Below are 12019 nucleotides of genomic sequence, written 5' to 3'. Positions count from 1 at the left end.
CTTCATAGGTGGTTGATATCTACTGTATTTTTGCCTTCACCAGTGATTTTATCGGTTTTTAAAAAATAATTTTCTTGTTCCTATTTGTGGTCTTCTCTTTCCCACTTAAATAAGTCCCTGTAGCACTTTTTGTAAGAGTGGCTTCTTGGTGATAAACTCCTTTAATTTTTGCTTGTCTGGGAAACTCTTTATCTCTTCTTCCATTCTGAATGATAACCTCCCCGGGCAGAATATCCTTGGCTGTAGATTTTTTCCTATTCAGCTTGGGTGATTTCCTCTAGTCTTTTGTCCAGCTTGCTGATCCATTCTTCTGTATCATCTACTCTGCTATTGAGTCCCTCTAGTGAACTTTTCATTTCCAGTATTGTATTCTTCATTTCTGATTGGTTCTTTTTTATATTTTCCAATTCTTTCTTGAAGTTCTCATTGAGTTCGTCCTTCCTTTCCCAAGATCAGTGACCATTCTTATGATTTTTTGGAACTCTTTGTCAGGTAGATTGTTTATTTCTGTTTCATTTGGTTCTTTTTCTGCGGTTTTGTCCTGTTCTCTTACTTGGAACATATTTCTTTGCCTCCTCACTTTGCCTTTTTCTCTGTGCTTATATCTATATATTAGGTAGATCCGCTACATCTCCTGATCTTGGAGAGGTGGCCTTATGTAAGAGATGCTTTATGAGGCCCAGCAGTGTGCATCCCTCTCGTTACCAGTTACAAATGTTCCAGGAGTAACCCAGGTGGACTACGTGTCTCCTTCTGTTGTGGCATAGTTGCTCTTGCTGCAAGTGCCCAGGGAGGCTAGGCTGTCCCCTGGGATGGCTGGTCATAATGCTTAGCTGCATGTGGCTGCTATGGTCCCTTCAGTCACTTTATTGGGCATGCAGAGCCCCAGCACAGTTGGCTGCAAGGTCTAACAGCACATTACTGTTGCAGTTTTCCTGTTAAGTGAGTAGGCCCCCAGCATGCCTGGTTGTTAGGCTCAGGGGCTTACAATTGCTGTAGGGCTTTGGCCGGCAAGACTCTCGTCAGCTGTCTCAGGATTGCAGCTGATTGGGGCTGGCCCCAGGCAATGAGAGCACCCAACTGTTTCAGGCTTTGGAAGGTGGGGCTGATCCCCTATGTGGCTGTTTGAGAAGCACAAGTCTTCTGCAGCTGAAAATCCCCACTACCCACAGGGCAACACACCCTGTCAACAGAGTCCTGCCCCATGCATGCTCCCTGACCCACTGAAGCGGACCCAGTTGGCCCATTGCAGAGGCCCCGCACACTCCACCAATGCCCCACACACTCCACCTGCTGCTTGTGCACATCCAGCCCCTCACAGTTGGGCCCACTCAACTGCCTGCAGTGGATCCAGGCTCCAAGCCTATGCAGGCCCATAAGTTGCCCAAGGATTTGCTGTTGGGTGGGGCCAGTCCCCAGCATGTGCTGCCTGCCCTGGCTGAGCCGGATTAAATTGGTGCCCTAGTAGGTAGGGCAGATCCTGGTTAACAGGACTGTGGAAGAACTCCAACGGTGTCTGCCAGCATCGGTGTCAGCACGGCTGTGCTAGGTCACAATAATGGCTGCTGCCAATGTCTCAGTCCCTGGAGAGGTCTCACGTCTCACCAAGATACACCCAGAGCCTATTAGGTGAGTCTCTTTTCACCAAAGGATTGTGCACGTTTCTTTCTGGTGATTTTAGGTTGCTTTCTGAAATGGGTGAATTTGTATGTGGGCCCTTTAAGAGACTGCTTTTTTCCCCTTGGCGTCCAATAGCTTTCCTAGGGGTGTTCCCCATTGTTGTTAGTAGCTAGCAAAGCCAGATATTATGACACTTGTCTTGGTTGTGCTGAGTCCAAAAGATGCCTATAGCAATAATGCTCTGCTATTCAGGACCTCCCCCCTCCACGGAAGGCTGCGTACCTTAGGATTGCTTCTGGATGGCCATGAAGTGCCATGGCTTGCAAAGGTGTCTTTTTTTCCTCTCCAGAAAGGAATTTCTGCCTCTTCCACCTCAGTCAGGACTGTCCCTTGTTGTGGGGGTTCTTTTTATCCAGTATTCATTTCCCTCTCGGAGCTATCTGTTCCAGGAGTAGTTGTAAATGTGGTGTGTCCATGGGAGGAGATGAATTCAGAGTCTGCCTATGCTGCCACCTTCACACCAGCCTCTCCCTAGGATCTTGATGAAGTCAGGGCATGGTTGAATGGCATGCATTAGAGTAAACTCAAAATAACATCTCCCTATCAGCCACCAGCAGTGTCCAGGTTCCCCAAATCAAAGAATTCCTTCCTTGAGGTCAGTGACTCACTTCAATGTCTTGCCTCCAACCTGCTTCTTCGATACACCCCATCCTGAGAGAGGGAACGCTTAGTAGTTTGACACACAAGACCCTTGGCAACCTGCTTTCTGGCCTCTTTCACCTCATAGCCCAAAGCAATTGCCCATGCTAGCATCTACCCTTTGCTCCAGCTCCAGTCGATCCTCCTTATTTATGGATACTGTATTTGCAAATTTGCCTATGATAAAACTTATTGGTAATCCCCAAATCAATACTTGCTGTGCTTTCGTGGTCAGAATGGACATGCGCATGTGCAGAGCACAGAAAAGTTTGAATTGCCCCATGTGCTTGTTCCCAGCTGAGGTCAAACCAGGTGACACTCTACCTTCTTGTTTCAGTACTCATATTGTAAATGTGTCCTTTTCATGGGTTATTTGGTGCCATGTTTTCTGTATTTTTGTACTTTTTCTTGGTGATTTCACTGTTTAAAATGGCCCTTAAGTGCAGGAAGAGGGTGTTACTCAGTGCAAGAAGGCTGTGATGTGCCTTATGGAGAAAAGACATGTGTTAGGTAAACTTTGTTCAGGCGTGAGTTATAGTGCTGTTGGCTGTGAGTTCAATGTTCACGAATTAACAATATGTATTGAATAAGGTGTCTTTAAACACAAACACAGATAAAAGAAGGTTAAGTATTGATCAGTTGATGAAAATGTGACCACAAGCTCGCAGGAGCCTATCCCTGTATTGTCCCTTAGGAGCAATGGTTCTGTATTTGCTAATTCAGTGTTTGCAGAGACTTTACAGAGCATAACTACTGCAAATAATAGGAATTGACTGTGTGTGAAATACTTGCAATTCTTCAAATACACCTAGTGCCAGCTCGTACCTACCTGAGGCTATCCTCTTTCATCTGTCTGTCTGGCAGCTTTCCTCCAGCTCCTCAATCTTCCAGCCTCCTTTCATCCTTCAAGACCTAATTCATTAATTCATTTGTCCCTTTGTTTAGAGTGTGCTTCATCCACAATGAGCTGTGAATATTCACGTAAATTATTTTCATATGAAGTTGAGGGATGATTTCAAGGGGAAGCACAATCTCAGACATGCAGGTGGAGCTAATATGGAGGGAGGGGCAATCCTACAGCTTTGCTGTGGCAACAGGCAGGTCTCCCTGGAGGAGAGGGACTGGTTGACACGGGAGACTTCTTTTCTTCTCCCTTTTTGGATAAATCCTCACATACTCCTGTAGTTTCTTCTGCCTCTTTTGGGGATGGCTCTGGTTTGGGGAAATTTGAATGATTTAGGATGGAAAATACTTGTGGACAAAATATATTACTATAAATACATATAGAAAAACCAACAGCAACAAATTACCAGCTGAATGTTTCCAAGGGAGAGGAAGAAACAGGGAAGCTTCAAGAACACAGACGTAAATGGGGTCATAGAAAGTGGCCCCATGTCCACCCTCTGTCCTGAGTCCCAGGGGGCAACGAAGCCCTCAGTTTGAGCTGTGGGATTCAAGAACATGGGCAGGAGCTCAGAGTAGAAATGACCACATTGACCACTGAACCTGAAGGGGTCTTAGCAGCCTCACAAAGTCACCTGAACTGCCTTGTTGGGGGAGGAGTTGCAGAATGACTTCACTAGATAGAGACACAGAACAAGCCATGCAGCATCCCTGAAGGGACCACAAGGCTGAGATGAGGGATGTGTCTTCAACAAGCAGGTGCCTGATGGGATCTGATCTTAATCGTCATTGGTGTGTCCAGATGCCATCAAGGGTCAGACTGTTCCCCTCCCTCCAAAGGTGCCTCTCCCCTTCCTGGGCTTAGGTACAACCCTAAAGAACTGCAAGCTCACTGAGACAAAGTTTCTGCCACTCCAGCAGAATGGAGGATTTACATAGAAAAATAACAACAGCCCTAGCACATTTCTTACACATGGAGTCACTGAGATTTGTTACCAGGAGATTGAAAAATAATCAAAATAATCATCCAGCAGAAGTGTGTCTAGGGAAATGCAGTAAAATGTCACAGTGAGCCCAGTCACTCAGGAACTTCTTGGAGGTTAGATGTACTGAGAGTCCTAAGTAAACATGTAAATCTGTGGCTTATTTGGCATAAATCTTTACATTATTTTACAAAATTTTCCCTTTATGCTTTTACACAGACCCTCCACATTCTGGGCCAACACGTCCAACCTCATCTTCTATCCCTTCCTGCCATCTGGCTCGATGCCTGACATCCAACAGGTAATCAACAAATAATTCTTGAACTAAGGAATGGATACAATGAACATACTTATTCACGAAGTCTTAGAAAACTGTCATCAGAGGGCCCTCTTGGGGCCTAAGCCATACTACAGTTGGTAGGCACCTTTAGTTGTCTACCTGATACTCACTCCCTTCTTCTTGGGACCAGTGTGCCCAGCCCTAGGTGACAATCATTACAGGCTAAGCCAATGGGCATGATGCTGTATTCCTGCTTTCCCAGCCTACCTCGCAGCTCTGGTAGGTGTAGGACCCAGCGCTGGTTATTCCTAGACAACAGTCAGGTAAGGGTTCATATTCAGTGTGTCTTCCGGGAAATTCTTTACTTTCCTGATAAAACGGACAGCTGTATTGGGTGTAACACCTATTCCCACTTCTTTTTCCTAAAATGTGTCAGCAGCCATTTTACAACCAAGAGAGAAAGTTCAAGAGAATTGTAGAGACATCAGTTCTGATACTGTTGAACTCCTGAACCAATGCCAGAAACTTTCTGCTTCCACACTGCTTGTTATGTGAAAACATAAACTCTGATTGCTTAGGCCACTGTTGGATATTTTGTTACCTACAGCCAAGGTTTTCCTAAATGATACACTGATACAAATCTATCAGTGCTAAATATAAGACAAAGAAACGAAGTACAGCTTTTCACAGTAGGTGCTGCTTTCCTGTTTTTTCCTCAGAGGAGCTTTTGAGTTGTGGTCTTTCTGAAGGAAGCGTTGTGGTAAAGTTGGTCAGCATAAGACAGCTGATGCTGAAGCCACAAACAAAGCCTAGCCTGTCAGTTCCTCAATCCTGGGAAGCTGGGTCGCTGAGCCACTGCCCTCCGGCAAAGCTGTCCCACAGCCGGGTTTCTGTAAACAACCCACTCCCCCCACTGCTGGCAGGCAGGAGACTGATAAACCCGCCATTAGACTACGAGCTCCTCAAAGTTCCTGGCCACGGGTGGCTATTTCAATGTCAATTAACTGAAATTAAAATAAAAAATTCTGCTTTTCACTTGCTGTCCGGTATGGGAATCACTAGTCACATTTCTCCCGAGTGGATAACAGCCACACATGGCTAGTGGCCGCTGTACTGGACAGTGCAGATAGAGGACATTTCCATCATCAGAGAAAGTTTTACTGGAAAGCATTGTTTTATGGGAGGGGTTGGCAAATGTTTCTCATAAAAGACCAAGTAGTATATATTTTGGGCTTTGCAGACTAAGAGGCCAAATGGAAGATGTCACGTGTCTCTGCGGCAACTGCTCAGTGCTCTGAAACACCCACAGAAGATATGTAAACCACCAGTGTGGCCGCCTGCCAATAACACTGTTGATGAAAATAGGCTCTGGGCCTGTTTGCGAGCCCAGCTTTATAAGGTTAGCTCCTGCCACGCTGGGCTTTCTCGTGACTTCAAACCCTCCTCATCTGACTCAAGCTTCTATCCAAACTGGGAGGTCAATAGAATGTTCCTTAGATATCATTCTAAAAATTCCACACTATCCACATTATCAATCTGTGCTTAGAACAAATGTAAAGAATGAGAACGTAGAGGTTCTTTTTTGGGTTAAAAATACTCCTGTTTTAGTATAATTTTATAATTTTATCAGTTTGCAAATTCTTCATCTCTGGTTCTTTCCTCAAGCCCTAATAACATCTTGATGATGAACAAAGTGTCCAGTTGAACACCATGAGGGCTTGAAACTGGTGCAAGGGATCATAAGAAGTTCAATAAAAAGTGCAAATATCATCCACGATCTGATTTAGACCATTCTGATTTCTTGGTTTGCTGACATTCTCAGGGCTTCTAACAGACCCCCCCCCAGGGCGCTGGAGTAGAAGGCAGAAGTAACTTAAGTAGCTTTGCAACATTGGGCAAATAATTCACAGGATCAGCCTTGTGTTTTCTAATTTTACCTTCTCCCACTGAGAAGTTCTGTTAGAGGCCTATGTCTAATTATCCAAATTAATTCTGTACAGCAGCCACTCCGGCGTGCGCACACTTTTTGTTGGATGATATCGCCCCCTCCTGGCCGCCTTCTGTATCTGCTCCGTGATTTCATTTCTCTCCTGGCGCGCGCGCCTTTGCGGTGCTTCATTTAATGAGCAGCCTCTTGCTCAGGCCGAGCTCCTCGGTATTATCATGTCATGAGCTGCAGCGTTTCATTCGTGATTAATGGGACATAAGCATAGAGAGGGAATTTAAAACGTCCCTTCACTTCTGTTATTTAAGCCAAATTATACTATGAAATTGTAGTTACCAGGCACCGTAGAGGGCATGCCAAAAATTTCAAATAAATACAATATTCTGGTTTCAAATACACAATTACGTTACAAGAATATAAAAACACGGGCAGGAAGGACGCACCCCAACTTCAGGATCGAGGTTGCTCCCTGGGAGGGAAGGAGGGAGGTAAATGGTATTGGAAAGGGGGGACTCTGTATGTATAAATTTTCATTTATTAAAAGGATGGATCTGAGGACAATATGGCAAAATATTTATGTAACAACTGGGCTTGGTGGGGTAGATATCACGAAATAATTTGATGTTCTGACACCACTTCTTTTACACGTGCATGTGGAAATCTCCCTTGTCCACCCCTGGCTGATATTTTGGGCAGATTCCAGAGCTTTTGCTGTCACTTTTAGGTATTGGTTTATAGTCTCCCTTAAAAGTTCCTAAAAAGCCCAGTCTGATCTAAACAGAAGTTTTAATCTCTCCTTCACGCGTCCCCCACTGTACCTGGTGTTTGGACCTACAGGCTCCGAAACTTGTGAGGTACTCTTCAGTATTCGGTGCTGTCCCTGCATCACAGGGACGGCAGACTGCTGCACACGCGCGCGCGCGCGCACACACCCCCCCACACCCCCCCACACCCCCACACACCCACACACACCCACACACACACCAGCACAGAGGAAGCAGGAAGCGGGGTCAGGAAGGAGAGTTCAGGGCAGAAAAACCGGACCTGACCAGCTCAGTTTGCGGTTCCGGTTGGCGCCCTCTGGTTGTGGCAGATGCTCGTATGCTGTGGGGGCACGTCTGGGACTGTTTGGAGACTTCTTCTCCATCAGGGAACCTCCCTCCATACCTTAGCCCGCGCCGTCCTCCCTCGTGCTGCTGGTAGTGCGCCTGCGCGGTCTTTCTGTTGGGGTCCGCCGGCCGGGCAGAGACAACTCTCGGAGGCGGTCGCTTCCAGATGCCGCAAGTCTTGTTGCATCTTCCACAAGGTCCCTTCTGCTGTAGGAAACATACCTCCCTATTGCTACCTCCCTCTCTCTCATGGAGGTTCCTTTTCCTCCCTTGACCTCAGGGCAGCACGGACACGCTCTGGCTTTACTAGTCCGCATATCCTCTTGACTTAGGGCTCATGTCATGCTCATTGTGGAAGCTGGACTTGCCCACTCTGGGAGTGAGTGGGGGCACCTAGCACCCTTGGCGAGAGGAAGGAAGAGGAGGAAGCTCAGCCCTCTGACATCTCTTTCCACAGGGATCCTCTCTACCAATCTTAAAGAATCTCAGGTCTTTCTTTTATGCATGGAGGTTGATGGGATTAAAGTAGCAGAACAAGTTTTGGGACACTCCGTAAGTCGTGTCTCAATGACCCTATACCTCTGTTTAGAATGAGTGGGCAAATAATAGTCTTTGTTCTCAGCTGAAGTCCAGAGTCCCATTTGAACATCCTTTTAGTCACCTCTTGGTGAGGTGTCTGTGCCGTTTCAAAAACCTGTTTGCAAATGGCAGCTCTCTGTCTAAAATTCTGTATCTGTAATTGCCAGCCCTTGGCCTGTGTGTCCTTGCTCCTCAGAGCTAGCTCCACCCCTGGGCCTCCTATTATAGATCTGGGCCTTTTTTGATGAGCCCACTTCACAGGGCTACCAATACATTTGTGAAGCTTGGTTTCCTAGGTACATGATAATTATTATATTACTTTTGGTTTTCACTGTATAGAAATGTTTCTTAATATAATTTAAGAAGTTATTCTAATCTACCACACTGTGTTCTCCTAGTGAGAAGACTAAGATCCAGATAGACTAAAGCTGTTTGCCCCAAATCACGGGCCCAGAGTCAGGACCCACAGCCCAGATGCCCGGCCTTGGCTTTGGGACCTTGCAATCCGTTCTCCCGTTTACTGGACGTGCAGAAAGCGTAGCGCTCAGTGTACTTTTTAATTTACACGCGTGTGAGGTGAGAAGTATTCTTAGCTTAGTCAATAGCCAGGGGACCAGCTATCGAAGTATTCTTAGAGGGCATCAAGTTAGAGGTAGCTTTCTGCAATTTGGGGGCATCTGGGATCTTAATCACCTTCTGAGGAACAGTAATATACTTACACATAGATCTGGGTCCTGAGTCCAAACACACATAGTGACTTGTTGGAACTGAAGACATATTGTTCCAATTAGCTGATGATTTTAGTAATTAACAGCTTAACCCTGTTCTAATTTTATAAAGAGTAAACCTGTATAAGTCATGGTCCAACACAGAGCTCATTAACTACTTTGTTATGTCACTGAAAGTTTAAACAACCTTCTCTGTCTTCCCAGGATTGTCTTCACAAATCCCTTCATCCCTTTGTTCATCCATCCATCCATCCAACAAACATTTATTTAGTGCCTAGTATGTCAATCTCCCTCCTGCCCCTGGACCTGACAACCTTTTTTCTGAAACACCTCCCACCCAGGCATCAGCTTACTTGACCAATCTAACCACTAATGCTAAGTTTGTCCCTGCTGTTACTCTGCCTGAGGGAGCCGGCTTCGCCCTGCTGGGGCCTGGTTTAGGGTCAGTGATGAGAATGGATTTAAATTGTGATGATAGGTGAGAATACTCTTTGGAAATATAGAGGTACACCCAAATGTAACAGATTTTTGCTAAGTAGTAGGGGGGTTTTGACCATGTTTCACTCCTGCCCCATTCCTGTTGCTCTGTTCTTGCAGCCTGGCTTCATTGGTTTCTGCTCTGATGCACCATTTGTTCTTACTGTTTATAAACAGATGTGCCTGGCGGTGAAGAGGCGAGTGTGGAACCTGGCCAGGAGTGTATGGCGTGTGTGCGTGCGTGTGTGAGTGCACATATCTGTGTGTGCAGGAAGCCCAGAGTTCCAACTTTTCAATGAGCTCCATATAGAAATCTCTTTGACCCTTAGTGACTCCTCAGAGAGGTGAAGTTCAGAATGCTTCAGAGTGCACCCACATTTGCGAATGCCATTTTTAGGATTTTTAAGATATTTAAGAAGTTCATTGTGTGACTTGAAGTATACTCTGCAGTTTAATTCTATGTGAGGATGAATAATATTCTCTTACTTAGGAGCACAGCTACTTCCTTCCGGTCACTGATGGAGAGACTAAACAGTTGGAAACTTTCAGTCTCTTGATAAGAGTTTGTAAACATGTGGCATGTGTACACATTTTGCAGGAGCTGAGGGCTGCAGAAAGAGCCTGGGGTTAGAGAGACACAGTGCAGCTGGCTGCTTAGGGCAGTCCTCCCAAACCACTGCCCCATGGTGTGTCACCATGGGGCAAGGACAGTCCTTAGCTTTGCTCGCACAAATGCAATTATGTGAGTGATGAGCACAAAACTCTGTGTGTGTGTGTGTGTACTATGTTAATTCTATTACTATTCCATAGAATTAGTTTTTCGTGGAAATCAATATGAGACATTCTGGTCTAGTAAGTGGTAATGGTAATTGTACTCAGAACATTCTCTTTCTTAGACGGTACCAAAAATACCATGAGATTTGCAGAATTTCCCTTCTGTGGTCTCCTTGAATATCTCTATCTTTCTGTTTATTCAAGTCTAAATGATAAAAATAGTTGACACTATGCAGCTTATGTTGTGGTTTCCTTGCTGAGGTTTAGAAGCTCTTCTTCTCCCTATATGAGACGTGGGAAGCATCTCATTCTCCACTGTATTAATGGGGTACACCTGTACATGACACCTTTCGTTTTCCTATTCACATTTATTGGCTTCACGTTTGGAGGGTATAGTGCGTTAAGGAGTGTCTCCCCAGAATTCACGTCCATTTGGAACCTCGGGATGTGACCTTATTTGAAAATAGGGTCTTGGCAGAAGAAATTAGTTAAGGATCTGGAGATGAAATCATCCTGGATTTAGGATGGGCCCTAAATCCAGTAATTGGTGTCTTTGTAGAAGAAAGAAGAGGGAGATCTGGACAGAGGAGGCACACAGAGAAGACAGCCGTGTGAAGACAGAGGCAGAGATTGGAGCCATGCAGCTGCGAGCCAAAGAACATGGAGGATTGCTGGGAGCCACGAGCAATGGAAGAGACAAGGGAGGCGTCTTCCTTAGAGCCTTCAGGGGGTGTGTAGCCCCCTGACACCTTGATTTCAGACTTCTGGCCCTCAAGATTGAGGGAATAAATTTTTGTCATTTTAAGCCACCAAGTTTGTAGTAATTTGTTGGAGCAGCCTTAGGAAACTAACACAGAGGGTGCTATGTCTTGGTATTTCTTCCTAAATTTTTCTCTAGCTCACAACTCGTTAACTTCATTCGCTACCGGGGGTCTTCTATTGAACAAATTGACCTACATTTTCCAATAGATTACTAACGAAAATATAGTGACTACGTTCTTAAGATAGTCATTCATTCACTTATTTATTCATTTAAAATTCACACACATACGTGGTATTCCTAAAGCTCGTGAGTCAAGAAATATTTTCACAAGGGCTTATTTAACTCATAGTGGTGCCTCGCACTAGCACCCTGAGTTCTGGATTAGTTCTTTGGTGCAAGGCAGAGGAAAAGAAAAGAAGTTACTTTCCTTTTCTGGAATACAGAACCAATCAGGCCAATTTTTTTTTTTAAATAGGCAAAGATTGTTCAACATCCTCTTCCCTCTTGTCCTTTCCTTAGTCTACTTGGCACACAATTTCTTCATGTGCCTTAACCCTATCCCTAACCCTGCCCCACTCCAGAAAGGACCCTATGCTCTAAAGTTATTACTGTCAGCGCCCCCTCCAAACAAAATCTACTCCTTGTTCAGTTTATCACATTACTCCTAATTTATATTAATGGATGGATGCTTGATTTTCTCATAACCCAGGAACATTGGCATTTTAAGAGAATACTTATGAATTTGTTAGCTGCCTTACTTCCAGCCGCTGAAAGGTTAGAATGATCCTTAAAGCTTCGTCTTTAAAAAGTAGTTTCATCAGGAGGCCACAGTATGTTTACTAAGCTTGGGTTGGTCTACTGGAGAGCCAGAGTTGCACTGTCTTTGGGACAGGGGATGTCAGTCAATGACCTGAGGGCCTCTTCTGGGAGATCCAAAGTAAAGGAGAGTAGGATCCAGTTTTAAGGAATTGAGGCAAGTGGCGCACAGTGGGCACTGGGTCCATTTGTACTGACTGGGCAGTGAATCTCATGATCAGAGAGTTGGTCTGATACTGAGGACTCTGAGTGAAGATGAGAAGAGAGAATTTGGGCCAGTCACTCAACGTCACTTGTTTCAGGAGAGAAATAAAAAGCAACAACCAATATGTTTTTCACTTTT

The 12019-nt window shown here is 45.1% G+C and overlaps 1 long non-coding RNA gene across 1 annotated transcript in view; it reads left to right on the top strand.

Moving 5' to 3' along the window:
• LOC139073715 (uncharacterized) overlaps positions 1–10898 on the top strand; it is a 68883-nt gene extending 57985 nt beyond the window's left edge. Inside the window, exons 2-3 of the long non-coding RNA XR_011522697.1 lie at positions 4425–4506; positions 10657–10898. This is a non-coding gene — a long non-coding RNA (uncharacterized lncRNA). The remainder of the gene's footprint in view (positions 1–4424; positions 4507–10656) is intronic.
• Positions 10899–12019: the final 1121 nt, after the last annotated feature.

Source organism: Equus przewalskii, chromosome 9 (genome assembly GCF_037783145.1).
Source record: "Equus przewalskii isolate Varuska chromosome 9, EquPr2, whole genome shotgun sequence".
Taxonomy (NCBI): domain Eukaryota; kingdom Metazoa; phylum Chordata; class Mammalia; order Perissodactyla; family Equidae; genus Equus; species Equus przewalskii.
Note: the sequence above shows the minus strand (reverse complement) of the source record. Positions and strands in the feature narration are given on the sequence as shown.